This window comes from Leptodactylus fuscus, chromosome 6 (assembly GCF_031893055.1).
Source record: "Leptodactylus fuscus isolate aLepFus1 chromosome 6, aLepFus1.hap2, whole genome shotgun sequence".
NCBI lineage: Eukaryota > Metazoa > Chordata > Amphibia > Anura > Leptodactylidae > Leptodactylus > Leptodactylus fuscus.
In genome coordinates this window covers 48,761,392-48,781,782 of record NC_134270.1, presented here as the reverse complement: position 1 = coordinate 48,781,782, position 20,391 = coordinate 48,761,392, and the positions used below count along the sequence as shown (strand labels likewise).

Below are 20,391 nucleotides of genomic sequence, written 5' to 3'. Positions count from 1 at the left end.
TCCATTTATCTATAAAAAAAAAAGCTCTGAATCCTGAAATGTTCACTCTAGCCACTAAGCAAAATAATAGTCTGACACTTGCCAATTCTCTAGGGTTTTTCTTTGTAATCAGCTCATTTAAATAACAAACTTTATTACAACAGAAGATAACACCTCTATAGATAACTAAGCCATCAATTCTGACAACAGATGATGTCACAGTTTATCTAGTCCCTCCTCGTGTACAGAAAACTCTCCTATAGCCCTCAGTGATTTGCCTCCAGACTCTCTGCTGCCTATGGCCATGAATATGCTGTAAAGCATTTTACTAAATGCTGTTAACAGATCAGAGAAGTTCAGTAAAGGTGACAGCCCTCATAATCATGTACAAAAAGTAGAATTAAAAAATCCACAATTAGAAATTATTTGGTCCTGTAGCCCGTTGTTTTCTTCTGGCGGAAGTTCCCACCACATGTGACCATGTGGCCTAGGGTAAGCGACCTGGGACGTTACAGCCAGTGGGAACTTCTGCAGAAGAAGGTGAAGCAGCAGGACTGGACTACACTGAGAAGTACCAAGCACACAGGGACAGGCGAGTATTTGTTTTTTAAATTTTCTCCACCCACGTTCTCATTAAAAAATATATGTATATGCCTGACAACTTCAAGTACTCCTGATGTTTCCAACCAACTTAAAGGATCATCCTAAAAAATAATCAAATCTAAAGAAATGGATAGAACAGACACTATATCGTACATCTAGGAATGGGGGGTAGGGGAGGCCCTATGTGAAAGAGTTAAAGAGATTGTAGAAAGAACTAGATTGGAATTGGTTAGAAGCAAAAAGCAGCAAAGAATCATTCACTATTCACTCAATTTTAAACATTAATATAATTATTAATAACCTTATTATTTGCCACACCTACCATAATATCCTTTGCCAAAATAGCATTGTTATACTAGCCCATGAAAAGGAAGATGGATGAGAGTTATCAAGGTGGTTGGGACTCAATGAAGTATGGGAAACTTTTCAAGTCCAGTGTAAGTGGATGATTGATATGTGTCACTTATTTGAAGTATATTTCGGTAAATTTGTCTTCACAATACTCTGATCAATTTAGCAGCTCATTAAAACAATCCATTTGATCGATCCTTCTGATTTGACAACCTTCCAAATTGCTCAATCTGCCATGTCTTGGTTGTAAATTGTGATTTTGTTTTTGCCCTTGCTGGTGCTTATGGAAGGGCATTCCAAGGTTTCAGTCTGGCTTAAAAAACTTCAAGTTCTTATTAACAATTTACACAAAATAATAAAGGGTTTATCGACTGTGGACAATCCCTTTTTGGTGGGAGGTCCTTGGACAATAAGATAATCAAACCATTGGGACTTCCAGTGATCAGCTGTTATCTGTAAGAGAATCCAGAAGCAATAGTTTAGCGCTCCAGGGGAAATAAGGTATTATGTAGTTACGTGACTTGTCAAGGAGCTATACCTATGTAATACCTGGATATGTTGGGTCCTCCAAAGTGTGAGATACAAATCTTTGCTCTGGCTAAGAGATGGCATTCCTGAATGAGGGCCATTTTCACTTCCTTCCTGCTGCAGATTTTTGTTATGCCTTGTGTGGATGGGATTAGCCAGAATCCCATCCACTTTGCAGGCACTGTAATATACAGCGTTTTTCACTATGGCATTTCTCGGACAATGGTATTGAGTTTCATCTTTTCTTCTCAGGCCAGTATCATTGGGCCTATTGGTCACATGATCATTCTTTTGTATTCTGCAATACCAAGCACAGTCAGTATGCACAGTATGGCGCTGTGCTAGGTAAATAGGGAAGTGGCCACAATAATCAATATCATAGTCCTGGGAGACCCCGTGAAGTTCGATAAAGTACTTTTTTCTGATTTTTTAGAGTAAATGGCACCTTGTCTTCATTTTATTAACTCATCTTATTTGCACCCTTACCCACAGCTTCCCATATAGCACACTTCACATATCGAAATAGCCACTAGTCCTCCAGAGCATAGATAATCAGATGAATCATGTTTTTCTATTTGTTATTGCTGTCGCTTTATCAAGGAGCAATGGGACTATTTAGGGAGCGCAACTGACTCCCTGCTGGAGTGTTTCTTTAAAAGACCATGTAAAGAAGTAATTATACAGCATGTAATCACATTAACGCCGCGCTCATATACCATGCCTTTATTATGAAATATTTCCATAAGATAATACCTCCTTAGAAATATATTAAGCTTGCCCAAAGATCATTTATTCTCAAGGAAAATACAATATTAAAAATGCAAAGTGGGCCAGCACGACTCGCTGACCAGTCGGCAACAGCCTGAACTTTTGCAGACACGGACAGCATATCAATGAGAGACGCCTGAGGCGATACTTTTCCATCTCTGCTCCACAGATTTTTTCCTACTGTTTTGCAGATATATTATTGAAACTTCAATTATCCAGCGCTATTCTAATATGCTAAGATACTGAAAAATATATAACAGTAGAATGTATGTTAAAGGACTTGTCTAGTTTAAAGAAAAAAATCATATTACTCTACCATATTCGGGAATTCAAACTTACAGGGGTTGTCCAAGACCCAAGGGTAATGGATACTAATATTATCCGGTCAATGGGGGTCCGATACTCTAAGGTACACACTATATGGCCATAAACAGCTCTGCTCCTATTCAAGAGAATAGAAGTGTTAAAACCAACCACCAAGGAGAATGGAGTACACCCACAGGTCAGTGGATGAAGGATAGTCGGATATAATAACCGTCACTTATTTATTGACAGCAGTACAATGCGTTTCGGCCGAATAAAGGCCCTTTTTCAAGTGCATTTACAGAGTCACATATATGGAGTGCTTTTGTCCATTTGTCTGCTCCTATTCAAGTCAATGGGAGTGGAACCGCGGTTCCCCGGTGCCACCAATACATCCCTGTACATTGTAGTGGGGATGGAGGGGAACTGCAACTCTTTTTCCCACTCGTCTGAATAGGCACAGAGCTGCTTCCGGCCATAAACCTTGTATATGGTGTGGGGAATCGCTAAGGTAGATGCTTGGTAGCAGTGCAGGAAACAGGGACACAGACACTGGATTCACACAAGTTCAGGCTTTATTCACATGTAACGCATACACTGCTTTTGCAAAGCCACAGGATAAACAAAACAAAATCCTTCTTGGCTGAGAAAACTAACTTAAACGTAAGGAAACTTTTCCCTGACTATACAGGAGACTGGCTACCAGTCTCCCACCTTGGCAACAACAACAGTTGGCACAGTACCTGCTTTGGAGGTCCGGTCTGGACAGTTCAACTCTGTTAGTGTGGTGCCGCACTGCTAGTCTTCACACTCAGACTGTTATTAGGGCCTGATTAGTCAGCCAACCTCCCTGGTGTGAATCTTTACCAAACACCCTTTATCTTCCTGGCTGGGACATACCTGTCTTCCCAGACCACACCCTTCACTCTCTCACAATGGCTTCTGGCAGCCAGATCAGCTGATTGGTAAAGGTTCAGGGTGTCCGACCACACTGATCAGATATTGATGACCTTTCCTGTATATAAGTGATTAGTATCCATTACCCTGAGCTCACGGACAACGCCTTTAATATAGAGGCGTTCTTTGTTCATCCTTTTACTAGAGCAGAGACCATTTATAACAGCTTTTCTCGCCCTATTGGATCTTTCCAGCCTTGGTCTTTGGATGTTCGAAAACTGCTTTACAACAAAAGAAAACACTGTGACAACCCATTGATGCCTGATGGTTTTAAACTATGTAACTTGAAGGGACAGGGGGGTTAAGTCTTCAGGAGTGGGGAGGTTAATGTATGCTTAGGTAAATGTAGGGAGTTGGAATAAGTATGTTGGGAGATGCCTAGCAACAAATGTATATATAGCATGGGAAAGTGAGCTGTTTGTAGTGGTATGAGAGCACTTGCATGGATAGTATGTGCTTTCCATATGTGCAGGGTTACAAGGATATATATGTTACCTACACAGGAGATTTTTTCGTTTGGTATGGTGGTGTTTGTGTTACAAGGCTCTATAGACACGAGCATGTGCTTTGACAATGCACTAGCCATGTTTTTCAGGTGCATGTACCTTACTGCCTAGGATTGAGGAGTGTCTGGTTGAAAGTTTGCATTGGGTAGGAATGAAGCTTCTGCTTGAGTGATGGAGCCTGCAAATCTGAAAAAAAATCTAATTTTCTCAAGCATTTTTTTGTTGCTCGCCCAAGAAATAAACTTGCAGCCTGCGCAATCTAAAAAAAAATATCTGAGTCCATCAGGCACTCATGTTGCCAACGCTACCACCACTGCCAGACGTGTCCTTCGGCATGTCCATCTCTTCCTCTATACCACACTATTGGTGCTACAGTGTTGGCATCAAAAGTCCAAAACTGTTTTGATTTCACATCTGCTTCCATAAAGGAATACCGTTGGGTGTTTGTTTTTTTTTTGTTTTTTTCTGAAAAGCCAATTCATCATCACTTTTCAACTAGGGTCAAAACCACAAATTTGTTTCTCCAACTTGGACCACCTGAGATGTAGCAGTCACACAGAACACCACAGAGATATGCTAAAATTATTTGGTACATCTTACTCTTATGAAGTTGATATTTAAGACTGGAGTACTACAAGTCAGTCTTAATAAATCAGTCCCACGGATTACCTTGGCCTAAACCTGTGATGGCGAGCCTTTTAGAGACTGAGTGCCCAAACTGCAACCCAAAACCCACTAATTTATCACAAAGTGCAAACATGGCAATTTAACCTTAATACTGTGCGGATCCACAATTGCACACAATTGCAGACCTGCAAAATATGGTCATACGAATGGGGCTTTATAGAGCTTTCTGCTACACTGTAACCCCCACTCAGTCCAATCTGCTTCACAGTGACCCCCACACAGTACAATCAGCTCCACAGAGGGCCCCACACAGTACAATCAGCTCCACAGTGGCCCCCACACAGTACAATCAGCTCCACAGTGGCCCCCACACAGTATAATCTGCTGCCCAGTGGTCCCCACACAGTACAATTTGCTCCACGGTGGCCACCACACAGTATAATCTGTTCCACAGTTGGGTGCTCAAAGAGAGGGCTCTGAGTACCACCTCTGGCAACCGTGTCATAGGTTCGCCATCACGGTCCTAAACCAACATAGCTTGGCTACTGCACTCTCTCCATTGCTTCCCCATTGTACTCCCACATATCCAGAGCCTCCTCATTGTAGTTTTCATATCCAGGACCTCCGTGAGAGACCTGGACCTACATACAACTTCTTCCTTTGCACCCCTTATAACTGTATCCCTGGTAAATTTCACATGTTCACATAAGATGTGCACTACCACTATAAAAAAAAAGTCTTGTTACAAGAACTCACATTACATTGGATTATCCTATTAAATTTGATGTAACCCAGTTGCCACTAGAAAGCGCTGAATCTTCTATGTAATTGTTTCTTTTCTGCATCCGGCCTTGTTCATACAGAAATTTGGTGGTCACAATCACAGCCGTCCTGTAATGAAGTTCCCCTGGCTGCACTGACATGGGTAATGATGCACGGCTCTCCTCGCTATGGCTATTGTGCTTCAATATGTGCCTGCCTCATATTGGCTCCATGATGTATGTTGATCCGGCACAACTGATGGCAGTGATAGGGGTCAGTATACAACATCTGCTGTGTTCATTTCCCCAGGGCCCCCTGTCACAAAACACAGTCTATTAAAATCAGATAAAACAACTCATCCAAAGCGTCTTTGCTCTTAGAACTGGAAAATAATAAATCTGTGGATACGACTGCTTATTTGGAAGCTCCTTGGAAGCAATTTTTTATATCATAAAAATGTTAATGCTTTTTTTTTTTACTGGTATGGTATTTTGTTACTGGCCAATATCCAGCTAAAACTGGCCAAGGTCTAGAATACTGGAGGATACCATGATGATGAACAATGATGTAACTGGCACAGTAATACAACTTTGGGGTGGATGGTTACCAAAACCTAGATAGATAGATAGATAGATAGATAGATAGATAGATAGATAGATAGATATGAGATAGATAGATAATAGATAGATATTAGATAGATAGATGATAGATAGATAGATAGATAGATAGATAGATAGATAGATAGATAATAGATAGATAGATAGATAGATAGATGATAGATAGATGGATATTAGATAGATAGATAGATAGATAGATATGAGATAGATAGATAATAGATAGATATTAGATAGATAGATAGATAGATAGATAGATAGATATTAGATAGATAGATAGATAGATATTAGATAGATAGATAGATAGATAGATAGATAGATATTAGATAGATGGATATTAGATAGATAGATAGATAGATAGATAGATAGATAGATAGATAGATAGATATGACTATACAACTTTGTCCACAGCAGTTAATAGAATTCAGGTTTTCTTTTAAAACCAATTCCTCGGGGCAGAGACTTGTACATTTAGACTAACAGGATTTATCGCTCTCACATTGTCAAAAACATTTAATCCAATCTAACTGTGCAAACATAAATTCTCATTTGCGTTATCTGCTATGTCCTATACATAATATGTGAAGTAACTGGGCAAATAAAGGAAGCAGAGCACTGCATTAAGGTAAATTAATAGTCCAGAGATAGTAAAAGATAGAAACAGTAATATTTTCTGTAGAAACAGCGCCACTCTTCTCTATAGACTGTCTGTGGTATTGCTTATTATATGGATTTAAGTCAACGTAACTATATTTGCTTAGCCCATGAGTGACAGTGGCGCTGTTTCTAAAAATAAAAGCAAATCTTTTCTTTTAATATCAGAAAACTGCAGATGCAGCCCCGATGCACCAAACAGCTCACTTACATACAGATTAGAAATTCAGCAAGATTGAACTTTTACACCAAAAAAGATACACTGTATGTTTACTATGCCACTAACTGCCCCTACAACAGTAAGTAAGTGGTTTGAGAGCAGTTTGGGTATTAGGATCACTTGTACATCAACAATCTAGAATGGTTTAAACTAAGTGCTAGCAGATCTATCTATAAATACCCTATTACATATATTTGACTATTCTTGTGTGCTTATGGGATACACCAAGGTCCAAGCTTGGACTGGTCCACAGGGGCACAGGTGAATCTCCAGGTGGGCCCCTGACCCAGTGGGACTAGTGGGCCCCTAGTCTTGCCTGAGTGGTGCATGCCCTATTGTAATGAGTATACTACATACAGGTAGGCAGTATACAGCATCTTACACAGCCTATACTAACTAAACATTGTAGAATATTTAAAGAGGACCTTTCATCAAATTGGGCACAGGCAGTTCCATATACTGCTGGAAAGCCGACAGTGCACTGAATTCAGCGCACTGTCGGCTTTCCCGATCTGTGCCCCAGGTAAAGCGCTATCGGTCCCGGTACCTACAGTCAGAAGGGCGTTTCTGACAGTCAGTCAGGAACGTCCTTCTCCTCAGCAGCGCCTATCGCGCTGTAGAGTGTGAGCGGGGAGGAACGCCCCCTACCTCTGCTCACAGTGCTCGTCCATAGACGAGTATTATCAGGAGGGGAGGGGGCGTTCCTCCCCGCTCCACAGTACAGTGCGATAGTTGCTGCTGTGGAGAAGGACGTTCCTGACTGACTGTCAGAAACGCCCTTCTGAATGTAAAGCGCTACGGTACCGGGACTGATAGCGCTTTACCCGGGGCACAATCGGGAAAGCCGATAGTGCGCTGAATTCAGCTCACTGTCGACTTTCCAGCAGTATATAGAACTGCCTGTGCCCCAATCTGATGAAAGGTCCTCTTTGATAAATTAATCCATTTCATTCTCAGGCCTTATGCCCGCTGCCTCGAGGTTATGTCTGACTCAGACCTTTCCTTCACTCCCTATATCCAATCACTTGCACGTTCATGTCACCTCCACCTCAAACACATCTCCAGAATACGCCCTTTTCCTACCAGAGATACATTAAAGACACTTATTGTCTCTCTGATTCATTCTCGCCTTGACTACTGTAACTCCTTACTAATCGGTCTTGCCCTTACTAAAATCTCCCCTCTACAATCTGTTCTAAATGCAGCGGCCAGACTCATGTATCAGTCTAGACGCTACAGCGATGGCTCGGGTCTGTGCCAGTCGCTACATTGGCTGCCTATTCATTATAGAATAAAATATAAAGTTATTACTCTCATCCACAAGGCTTTCCATAATGCCGCACCTCCCTACATTTCCTCCCTCATCTCTGTCTACCGCCCAACCCGTGCTCTCCATTCACTCAATGATCTAACACTTACATCCTCTATTATCAGAACCTCCCACGCTCGTATACAAGACTTCTGCCGAGCTGCACCACTTCTCTGGAATGCTCTACCCCGGACAATCAGATTAACTCCCAATTTCTACAGCTTTAAGCGCAAACTAAAGACACATCTCTTCAGACAAGCCTATCACAATCCCTAATGTAAACCCTTACGTACTGTAATTAGAAGCCCTAAAACAAACCCTCCTCTGTTCCCACATGCAGTGGCGGATCCAGGCTTTGTGGGGCCCTGGGCAATTGAATACAATGCAGTAATACTCACAGGAGACGTCTTCCCACATTTCCCATCTCTTCCCTTTGGACCACCATGACCACTTCTTTCAGCTGTGACTTGACTCTGTAAAGTTTGAAACACAGACATCTTTGACTCCTCACTTCCCCATGCACCCAACCCCTATATATATATATATAATCCCACTGCGCTCCTGCAGCCTTTATTATGCCCCACAGTGGCACAATAGACTGTGGGGCATAATAGAGGTTGTAAGAGGGCCGCTGTGGGGCATAATAGAGGTTTCAGGGGCCACAGTGGACCCTTCAAGCTCTATTATTATACTCAGGGGTCTTTTCAGACCCCCGAGTATAATAATCGGAGCCCCAGGGGAGATGAGAGAACATAATAAACACTGTTACTCACCTCTCCGGGATCCGTTGTTAAAGAGGACCTTTCATGGGTTTGGGCAAAGGCAGTTCTATATACCACTTTTCAGACCCCCGAGTATAATAATAACGGCAATGGGATCACGGCCTGAGCAGGTCCGGGGAGGTTGGTAAATAAAATTTAAAAAAATGTTATTATACTTACCAATCGTGCTGCTGCTGCTCCCGCTGCCTCCGCGATCCTCTTCTCTCGTCAGATGTGTACGTATCGGCGTAGGTGGCGTGATGACGCCGCCTACACTGATACGTAGACGTCTGAACAAACGCATGGAGAGTGGCAGCTCTCCTGCGCTGGTTCAAAGAAAAAAAAAAAAAAAATCGCCCGGGCTGCTGCCCCCATTAGAGGTGCAGCGCTGGGTCCGGGCCGCGGCGCGGGGCCCCCGTTGGTTGTGCAGCTCGCCCGGCCCTGGATCCGCCCCTGCCCACATGATATGATGACATTTCAGGCTAACTTTATATGTCCAAGCACCACATATTAGAGGACATGACTGGTGACGGCTGATACAGTTTTATGTTTGTGTAATGACAGCAACCTCTATTACAAAATTGTCTGACCATTATATAAGCAATGCTACCTCTGATGCCGCCCCCCTGCTACCTCTTGTGTCACCCCCTCTACCTTATAGATTGTAAGCTCTTTCGAGCAGGGCCCTCAGTCCCATTGTGCAAAGTAACTATTACTTTGTAATATATCGTTTTGTCTGTATTTGAACCCTACAAATTGTACAGTGCTGTGGAATATGTTGGCGCTATATAAATAAAATGTATTGTTTTATTATTATTATTATTATTATTATTATTATCTAGTTATTATATATAGAAGCATTTTGTGGTTTTAGGCAAAGAGGCAAGCAGGACACTCTCCTCCCTCTTGTGTCTCATCTCCTTACTGTCACTGTGGCTCCTCTATCACAAAGCTAAAGGGGCCCTGGTCTAAGGTAGGGGGGCAGCAGACTAATACTGAAATAAATGGGAGGCAAGTAATATTTGCATTTAGCAAGTGGGCCCCCAGAATATATTCTACTGTTGGGCCCTAGGCACCCCAGTCCGACACTGCCAAGGTTTATTCCATTTTTCAGTTATGACAAATGCTACCAATGAAAGTGAATAGGCTAAGCCAGTACAACATTGAATGTTCTCTTAGTTCCAGTACTTGAAGTCACTTGGTGCATGCACCATTAGGAATTCACTGGGTTTTGAAATGTTTGATTCAGCATGGCTTCAACCCAACCAGCACAAAAACACTGACGGCTAGAGACTACTGGCCTGAAATATGGGACTCAGAATCACACAGGAGATGTACTACAAGCAGCTGTTATTTGCAGATGTGTTGTCCAGCTATACATGTCCATTGCAGTGGCCACTACAGGGGAAATTAGATATTATAGGCTGCTTACTTAAAGGGATTTTACCATTAAAACACTTTTTTTTTCTGGTTGACAAGTAGGAATAGCCTTAAGAAAGGCTATTCTTCTTCTACCTGTAGATGTCTTCTACACACCGCCGTTCCGTAGAAATCCCGGCTTTCGTCTGTATGCAAATGAGTTCTCTTGCAGCACTGGTGGTGGGCCCCAGAGCTCAAACAGCACTGGGAGCATCCCCAATGCTGCAAGAGAACTCTCCAGTGCCGCTTCCATCTTCTTCAGGAACGTCTCCTCTTCACGCGTCTTCTTCCGGCGCAGGCGGTCAAACTTGTAGGCCTCGGGCAGAGCCGACTGCGCATGCCCACAGGCCACAAGAAAATGGCTGCTTGCTTACAGCTTTGACTGAGGGGCCAGAAGACTTAATGTGTGCGATCGGTGCAGGCACTGTATAAACAGTGTAGTACTGTATAAAACAGTAGACACCCAGCGGCTATGGCAGTCGCCCGTCTCCCAAGTGGCCGCCATAGTTAAGCACCCAACATCTGCCGTACTAATAGGAAGGGGTTAAAAGGAGTGGCCTGTAGACGGGTGGCACATGGATGTCATCCATGTGCCGCCCTGTACGGCCGTGCTTCTGCATCCCCATTTATTCAATAAATAGGGGTTGCGGAAGGTTTGTTGACATTGTGTATCATACTGGTAGGACTAATAAAGCAGGGACCAAGGTGGCCAAACAAGTAAAATGAGCTCCGGCACCTTATTAAGAGGGTGCTAATAGGAATCAGGGCAAGTACCCTAAATTTTTTAGTTTTTATTTTTTGGTCTTTTCCTTGAGAACCCCTGTAGATATGTTTGGTTTTTTACAACACAACGCTTTATCGGTCACAGAATCCATTGCATTTTAGTTTACTTTTATTTGTTTTGTGTTTTTCCTGGGTCAGTCTGAGATTTCTGAGGTGTCACAATGAATTATGTTCTTATTATATAATGTGTCAACATTGATTTAAAGATTTTAAGATGTGGAAAACCTCCTGTCTCCAAAGTCTTATTGTGCTGACATCTTGTGATTGCTATTTTGACCACAGTTTTAGGAAGAGGCCTTCGCTATTCTGACAATCCTTCAGGGAAAATCAGGAGATTTTTTTTAGATTGTTTAAATAACCTTTAGCATTGGTTTAAGAGAATGTCATTTATATCGTATTAGTGCGCCAGACCGGGCCATTAGCTTCCTCCAAGGAACACTCAGGATGTATTAGGCAGATGAACTCAGCTTTCTACATAGGTTTGCTGCCATTCTTGCTCTTTACAGTGGTCATAGGCTGCCCCGTCTATAGAATTCTTGATTATTAAGGGTGTTTTCCAGGCAAAAAATATTCATGACTTGTCCTTATGATAGGTTATCAATATAAAATCAGCAAAGGTCCGACATGTTAGACCTTAACCAGTCAGTTATTCTCATTAGTTTCTATACAGAGGACAGAGGCGGAGGCAGATAGCTCTGTTCTCTGTGTAGTGGCCATACTCAGTTATTACAGCTTAGCTCCTATTTGTTTTGTTCCCCATAAAGTCACCATTGACAACTGCTGATCTGCAGGGGGTGCTGGGTGTCAGACTTTCACCAATCTAATATTGAAGACATATCCTGAGGATAGGTCATCAATATTGTTTGCCTAGAAAAACCCTTTAACAAACAACATCTTATTTTGCATGAGAGTCAAGAAGCTGGTTGAGCAAATAAAGGGAAGAGCCAAGCAGCAGACTCCTGAAAAATAAATCTATATTGGCAATTCTTTAGAAATTTGCAATCTAGCGGCAGGTAATATTTACAAGTAACTATAGAGTGGGCCTGAGAATGAATTGTACTGATGGGTATTTCACTGATACCTCGACAATGCCCATATGGAGTGATTCTGTACCTCTATATGCCACCAATTCCATATAATCATAAAGAATACAACAGAAAAATAATGTGGCATGCTCCATTGAATACCATATTACAGATGATATAGATATTCTGCCCTAAAAGCAGTGTTGTTTGATGTTATATGAAGGCACCATATGGTGTCAGCACAGAGGCATAGGCGCTGTCTGGGACGTGCTGCCCTGCAGGATCTGCATAATATAGCGAATAAACCATTTTGTCTCTCAATAAGTTGTTTTATAAGGCTCATAGCAGATAGTTAAAAATGGAGTGCTAAGGGAACCAGTCCTATCGGTACATTGCATTCATAACACATTGCTGCTATGGTAACTATTTTTCCGGCATACAAAGCAGTGATGGTTTGGCATTTAGAGAAAATTGAAATATGAACATATTGTAGTGGAGTCTGACAACTGAAATTGGAGACCCTGGTGAGCTGTCAACGACATCACGTTCTCGAAGGCCACTTCTTCCAGTTTACGGTTATTCACTATTAAGTGATTGAAGATTTGGGCCCATCAATGCCGTCCTGTGCCCACTGGCACCTGTAGCTTTCACAAAGCATTTCCATTTGATGTTCGTCTTGATAACTGATCCACCTCTGTACCAGGGATAATCCAAAGGACTTTTCTATGGAATAAGTAACATCGAGCCTTTGAAATATTCCCTGATGTGTATTATTTAGTTTAGTGTTCCTGGTTGCAGCAGGTTGGCTCTAGTGGTAGCTGTAGAATAATCTGGATCTATGCAGGGAATTTATAGTTCTGTTTATGAAAATGGGGCTTAAAATATAAGAAACTATTGTTGTAACCAATAAGAGTTCTATTGCAGTTTCCTTATTTCTTAGAGTACTTTAAAGGGATCCTATCATTAAAATGCTATTTTTTTTCTTACTAACGCGTAGGAATAGCCTTAAGAAAGGCTTTTCTCCTCCTACCTTTAGATGTCTTTTCCGTGCCGCTGTTCGGTAGAAATCCCGGTTTTCGTCTGTATGCAAATGAGTTCTCTTGCAGCACTGGAGGCGGTCCCCAGCACTCAAACAGCACTGGGGGCGTCCCCAATACTGCAAGAGAAATCTCCAGCACTGCAGAGCAGATTGTACGTGCCCGTGGCCATTTTTTGTGGCCGCTTACGTGAGCATACTGTGCAGTACACTCCTATAGTTCAATGGAGTACAGAGCATAAGCAGCCACAAAAAAAATGGCTGTGGGCATGTGCAGTCGGCTCTGCTCAAGTCTCGATGGCAGAGCCAACTGCGCATGCTTAGAAGCTTGAAGCCAATGCCGGAAGAAGACGCGGAAAGAGGCCGTTCCAGACGAAGATGGAGGCGGCGCTGGAGATTTCTCTCGCAGCATTGGGGATGCCCCCAATGCTGTATGAGTGCTGGGGAACGCTCCTAGTGCTGCGAGAGAACTCATTTGCATACCGAAGAAAAATAGGATTTCTACCAAACGGCGACACGGAGAAGACATCTAAAGGTAGGAGAAGAATAGCCTTTCTTAAGGCTATTCCTACGTGTTAGTGAAAAAAATTGCATTTTTAATGGTAGAATCCCTTTAACACTGTTGTTATTACAGTCCATTATCCTGATCCAACATAGGATCAGAACAACGGACTGTAATTACAACAGAATGACTGGTGTATATGTAGACACCCCCTTCTGCATCCATCACCATTCACTGTAATGTAGAAGACAAGACAGATGCTGGGTTCCTTCTTTTTTGTTCTAATGAAAGTAAAAGTCCTGCAGGTACAACTTTATTTCCCATTAGAGAAGTAAACAAGAGAGCAATAAGGGTCCATCTTGTTTTTTACATTACAGTGAATGTGGACAGACGCAGACAGAGGGTACTCCATCTGCCTCAGTCATTCTGTTGGCCTCACAGTCCATTGCAATGAATCTATAATGTTTCAGAAAAACAGACTGTAATGACGTAGTGTGAACACACCCTTAACTACTAGTCTGTTGTTGAGGATCTTGTTGGGCAGCTTCCTCACAACTGTAGCCATTTGTGAAGTGATATGACCACCGATGGGAGACACTGACTGTCTCCATTTGTCTTTTATATGCTGTGGCTTTCTTGCAGTTTGTGCCTATAATAGTGAATGCTTTGTGTGTTTTATCCAGTCATTCTCTGTATGTTTCCAGAGTTCATAGTGCAGTTTAATTCCTGGGGTTTGATCTAAATCAAATTCTAGTTCCTTGTTTGATTCCAGCTTTCCCATTGGAATCTACTCCTTGTCTGTTCACTAGATTTTCAGGTTTGATTTAGTCCTAGTACTATCCTGTTGTACATGTTTGGGTCCGTGCTGCAGAGTAGGGTTTCCATTAGGGATATCTTTAGGAACAGTGAGTATCAGTGGTGTCTTGTATTATGTTCATTACTTAGAAATAGATTTAGGAAAGGATACAAGGAAAGTCAGAGTCAGAGTCACTTCTCGTCTGCTTCTTTCCCCCATAACATCCCCATCATCATTTTCATTGTCTCACTGCCATCACCATCTTCTTCTTTTTCCGACATCTGTTTGCCATCACCATCCTGATCCAGTCCTATGTTGACATGTTCCTATTTCACTTATTCTTGCTATATGCTAGTGGTGTGATATAGGCTTCATATTGGATAATACAATGGTTTCATAACTCAATAATAGTGTAAGTCCCAATGATAACTGTGCATTGACATTAGGAAAGGTATTGCTATAGTAAAGTTCTGCTGCCTTGTGTTCGGCTGGCGTTGTTGCAGTTCTACAACATCTTAGGGCATTTATGTAGCCTATAATTATGGACCTACTTAGATAAAAGGATAGGTGACCAGAAGAAGACATACATTTTAAGATAAGAAACCATTTGGTTGCCCTTTCATTGTAGTATTCTTGAGCATTATTACTCTAAGAAGCCTAGCTTTTCTTTTTTCTTCCTTTATCTTGGCTTGATCATTAAAGCAAATTTGGCACAAAAGAATATTCATCCTTAATCCATAGGATAGAAGATAAATAGCTGATCAGTGGGGGTACAACCACTGAGACTCCCATTGATCCTGAGAATGTTGGGCTGTTTTAGCCCCCATTATGAATGTAGCTGCGGTGAATTCATGCACACCCCAGTAGACAGAGGGATATCCCCACTCCATTCACTTCAATGTACAACACTAAAGTACAACACTCATCTATCTCCAGCACTCCCATTGAAGTCAATGGAGCGGAGATGCCCCGATGTCCACTGGGGGTGCATCTGTGTTCTACATTCCCAATGAGGTTAAAACATCCCCTGGCATTTGGATCCCCACCAATAAGAGGATAAATATTTTTCATGGCATAACCCCTTTATCGCACCTGTGTTGTTTATGTATTGTATGCACCATGTATTGACCATATGTAGGAAAATCACTTTCGGGTCCATTTCTGCCACATTATCAGTTGGCACTCAGCAGATAAATCCTCTGAAAACAGATGGTTGTTATCTAAACCCTATTCTGTAGCATATTTCCAGAAATGTATTGTCTTCCCCAGTCTCAGCCTTGCTTAATACCATTGCCAGTTCTTTTATTCTCTACATTGTGAAAATTACTTAAGAGGGAAAAGGTATTTCATAATATGTCCAAAATGGCATTTGTGCATCCAAGCGTGATCCTCAGCTCTTTAGATCGGCAATTTTCGTTTAGCTGTCCTGGCTGTAACTCACTACTCTCTTATTAACTAGTGATGCCTGCGATGCTAGATATAAGAAGGGGCTTCCACTTGACATCGCCAGGTGGTGACACACATTCAGACATAAGCTGTTAATTGCCCTGGCTGAAAGCCTGTAATATTATAAAGTGAGTTGGATTAGAACATAGCGGATGCTAATCACAAGTTTCTGATCCAATTTTCCAAGCAGTTTCATTTTTCTTTTATTTATGGCACCGCGAGAAGACTGTTTTTGACAGATGTGACTTCTACATAATAAAAGATTGCCAAAGAAATGCAATGAAAATACAATTTGTTAAGCCGGTGACAGGAACAATGCCATGTTCAATGTGTTAATCAAATCAGAAAAATTGCTTTTTGTATCTCAATGCCATCGGAGACTTGTGTTCTGCGCCATGCATCTCATGCCGTGCTTTTAAATGTGAGGTCTGAAGGACTATTCAATTAAGAAATTCAACTTGGGGGAAGAAAGTAAGACTTGCAAAGTAACAGACCCTGGTCGATGATACAGGATTTTTTATGAATTCAAGTGAGAGTCCATTCATGAATACTATTTTGCTTTTTCATATAAATGCACTCAAAAGTCTGCGCTGAATAATTTCCTAATACATATGTATAGCAGTCCGATGATCTCCATTTTCCTGCTACAGTCTGAAATCTCCTGCAGTCATGCACTTAAAGAGTAAGTGTCGTTTCATTATTTTTTTTTTTCCTGCAAATGAATAGTTCAGGTGAATATAATATACTATATCTTATCAGAAGAAAATACTTCTATCAGCTCTTATCAGCTCTTCTCCTGCCTGCTAAACTCATCAATTCTCTGCTCAATTCTGTCTTCACTGAGACAGGCTGCAGTGTATAGAAGTCTGTGGAGAGGAGTGGGAGGAAGAGTCAATGAGTGAGAAGCTAAAAGGCATTGGCGCAGAACTCCCGGAGCACAGGAAGATTTTCAGACCCCCGAGTATAATGATCGGAGATCCAGGGGAGGTAAGGTAACATAAAAAACCGTGTTACTTACCTCTCCGGGCAGGTTCAGGTCTACTTCTGTGACTCTCCCTGATGTCACATGCATACCCAAACGATGGAGAGACGTGAGTGCTAGAGTCGAACAGTCCAAGCTATTTCATCACAATGGTAGCCTATGTGGGTGACACGTAGATCCCTGTTAAGTCAAGTAGACAATCTAAAAAAGCCACATTCACACTATCTACTGTATGTAGCCATCCCAATGTGATATACAGTATGGAGATGGAAGCACCAAGAAAATAGGAAGAACAGTGAGGGATTGACACAAGGAATCTCTGGCAGAATACATGAGAAACTTTAGATTTGGGTGGAGTATCCCTTTAAGAGGAGCATTTTTAATCTAATACAAAAATGTACTCTACCAATACTGCCCAGGACTCATACATTTCTTTATAATATATGGTTGAGCTGGAATTTCACATATCGCTTTATGCAGCAAAATTTACATATAATTTGCATATGTCTTGCCTTGTGATATGCATTATAAATCTTTCCTTGTCTGCATTTAGAGGACAATCCTTCAGATATAGTGTGAGTCTGGTAATCTGACTGTTTCGGATTGTAGTATATTAGTGAGTGTGCGTTTCCTAAGTAATAGTCAATGGCAATCCACATGTCTGATTGAAGTGATGCAGATAATATGGATCGGTGGATGCCGCACTACATCTAGGCTGATATTGATGACTACATATTGATTGTATTGCTCAGTCATAAAAATCACCTTCAGCTAGTAGTTAGATGTTGAATAACTGGGCTTCTTTATTCTAAATGCAGCGACTTTTCTCTCCACATGTTTTGTGCAGAAACCAGACAGACCCCATTATAGTTCATGGGGTCTATGGGTTTCCTTAGGTAACCACTTTTTTATGTGTATAGGTTTCCGTTCAGGGGGTCCCCAAGTGGACTTCCCAATTGGAAACCCAAATGTTTAGTACCTTTGAGTCAGTGGGCAGAAAATTTGTACTAATGGTTAGACAGTGAAATCTTAAGCAGTCTGAACATACCGTATGTAATATTTATCACGAGTGATGGATGGTAAATCTGATATATCTTTACACAGTATACTGTAAGTCCATATTACCTTTAAGTTGGCTTACTTTGAGCCTGAATTTTACAGCATAACTTTGGTGCATTTTGTACATCCTGGATCTTTTTAACCTCCATCTCTTCTTATGAGAAGTCACTCTCACATGTTTAGAAAATGAGAACATTTTAGCCCAAAATAGATTCCCCCATTGTGCTGCATTGCACCAAGGATGAACTATATTTATGCTAGTGTAGTATTTCTCAACCTATTCAAGCCAAGTACCCCCTTGTGTAAAAAGATACAACTGAGTACCTGTGACAGATCCTGCTCCCGATCTCAAGTGGGGAAGAAAAACAGGCACAAGGAAATTGTGGGCAACCCTGTTGAAGGCACAGACTAAAAGTTCTTAGGGTCTTTTAGCTTCCAACCAGCTCTTTACATATCAGATCATAGCTATGTATCTATTTAGGATAGACTGCCTGGCAGTTTCGTTCAAACTCCAGAGTACAATGATTCGTGGACCAGGGGTGGTCACAAAATAAAAAAAACACTGTTACTCACCTATGCTAGACTGCAGTGTGAGTCCTTGGGCCTCTTCAATGATGCCACAGACTAAACGTGACTTCAATGAGAGCCGCTCGCTTTTTTTTCCGCTAGCTAGTAGCCCTATCTTGCCTCGGATTCCACGTCTGCAGCTCGAGACATGCTCCTGTTTAGGCCCATTCATTTGAGCCTAATGAGGAGTGGTATGTCACGACATGCATCGGCATCCAGTCGCGGCTAGCCGCGCGGAAGTTTACACTGCAGAAACCATTTTACTCCGTGTGAACATACCCAAAAACAGCAGGAGAGGTGAGTAAGACTGGTATTTATCTTTGATCACCTCCCCTGGGTCTCCACTTATTATGCTCTGGGATTTGAAGAGACCCCTGAGTATAATAATAGTTTGTGGATCCTAAACCTTAAAAATTTCGGATTCTACTGAACCTAAAATTGTTGCAATATTTTCACAAAACACATTAGACATTATACCTCATGAATGAGCCGCTATAGCATAACATTATACTGTGGGGCGGGGCCACTATGGAACATTACAGTATACTGTGAGGATGAGTTACTATGGAACATTATACTGTGGGGAGGGGCCACTATGGGACATTATATTGTGGGCACTTGGCACCCCTGCTTGAAGAGACCACTTCCCCTTTAAGATTGTGATGTCACGTGCACTATTCACTATTTTAGTGGATAGGCTCTCCATTGTTCGGGTCTCCATGCGGACCCATACAATGGAGAGAGATCAACTCTAGTGTGAACCCAGTGTAAGCCTTGCACACTGAAAAACTGATGTAGAAGGCATAATAAACCTGGCCATGCCCATATGTCAGATGCACCAGTATAGGTTTTTTAGCCCTTTAGTCATTACAACTGATGCCAAAACTGATGCGAAAATGCGAAAAAGGTTTTCAAAAATTTCTACTCCAAAACCATCAGTTGTCATAAATTGTCATCATTGTTTACCATTAGTTTTTGCAATCACTTTTTAACATAAGAGTGGTGTATGCCTTGCACATGGGGAAAATGGGGAGTGTAGGCTGTGTGTGAGCAAGAGGGGGGATGGGGACGCAGGGTGTGAGTGAGCAAGAAGGGGAATGGGGAGTGCAGGCTGTGTGTGAGCAAGAGGGGTACATGAGTGTGCAGGCTATGTGTGAGGAAGAGGGTGACTTGTGGAAGCAGGGTGTGAGTGAGAAAGAAGGGGAATGGTGGGTGCAGGCTGTATGTGAACAAGAGGGGTACATGAACGTGCAGGCTATGTATGAGGAAGAGGGTGACGTGGGCGTTCAGGCTGTATGTGAGCAAGAGGATGACATAGGGGTGCAGGGTGTGAGTAAGCAAGAGGGGGAATGGGGGCAGTGCAGGCTGTGTGTGAGCATAAGGGGTACATGGGTGTGTAGGCACAAATTCTCTAACAGATCCTGTTTTGTGTCCTCATAGCAGTGCCAACAAGGTCTCTCCCCTGTTTTATGGTCTCCTCTGACAAAGGACTGGTGTCCAAGCATGGTGCCTTCTCTACTATGAAAGTTATGGAGACAGCCTAGCCAGTGATTGAGTTAGACATCAAAGCAGACAGCCATTTGTATACATGGCCACCTCTCTTTTTCCTATTGTGATGGAGTGACTGAAGACCCATCAGGACCCTCCCCTGTTCCCCAAGGTGATAAGAGGCCTAATCAGACCTACGCAGCCAACCCCTTTAGTGGGCTGTAAATTAAATCTAATCTGTTATTCATGGCCCACATGTCTGTTTTGCCTGTGTCTACAAGACTTGCACGATTGTCTTCAATGACGTGGTAGGAGCCCACCTTCCGCTAATCAAAACCATGTACGA

General features: G+C 42.1%; 1 protein-coding gene across 3 annotated transcripts in view; it reads left to right on the top strand.

Moving 5' to 3' along the window:
• Positions 1-20,391, top strand: part of KAZN (kazrin, periplakin interacting protein) — a 363,709-nt gene that overhangs the window by 28,770 nt on the left and 314,548 nt on the right. The gene's annotated exons all lie outside the window — the stretch shown is intronic.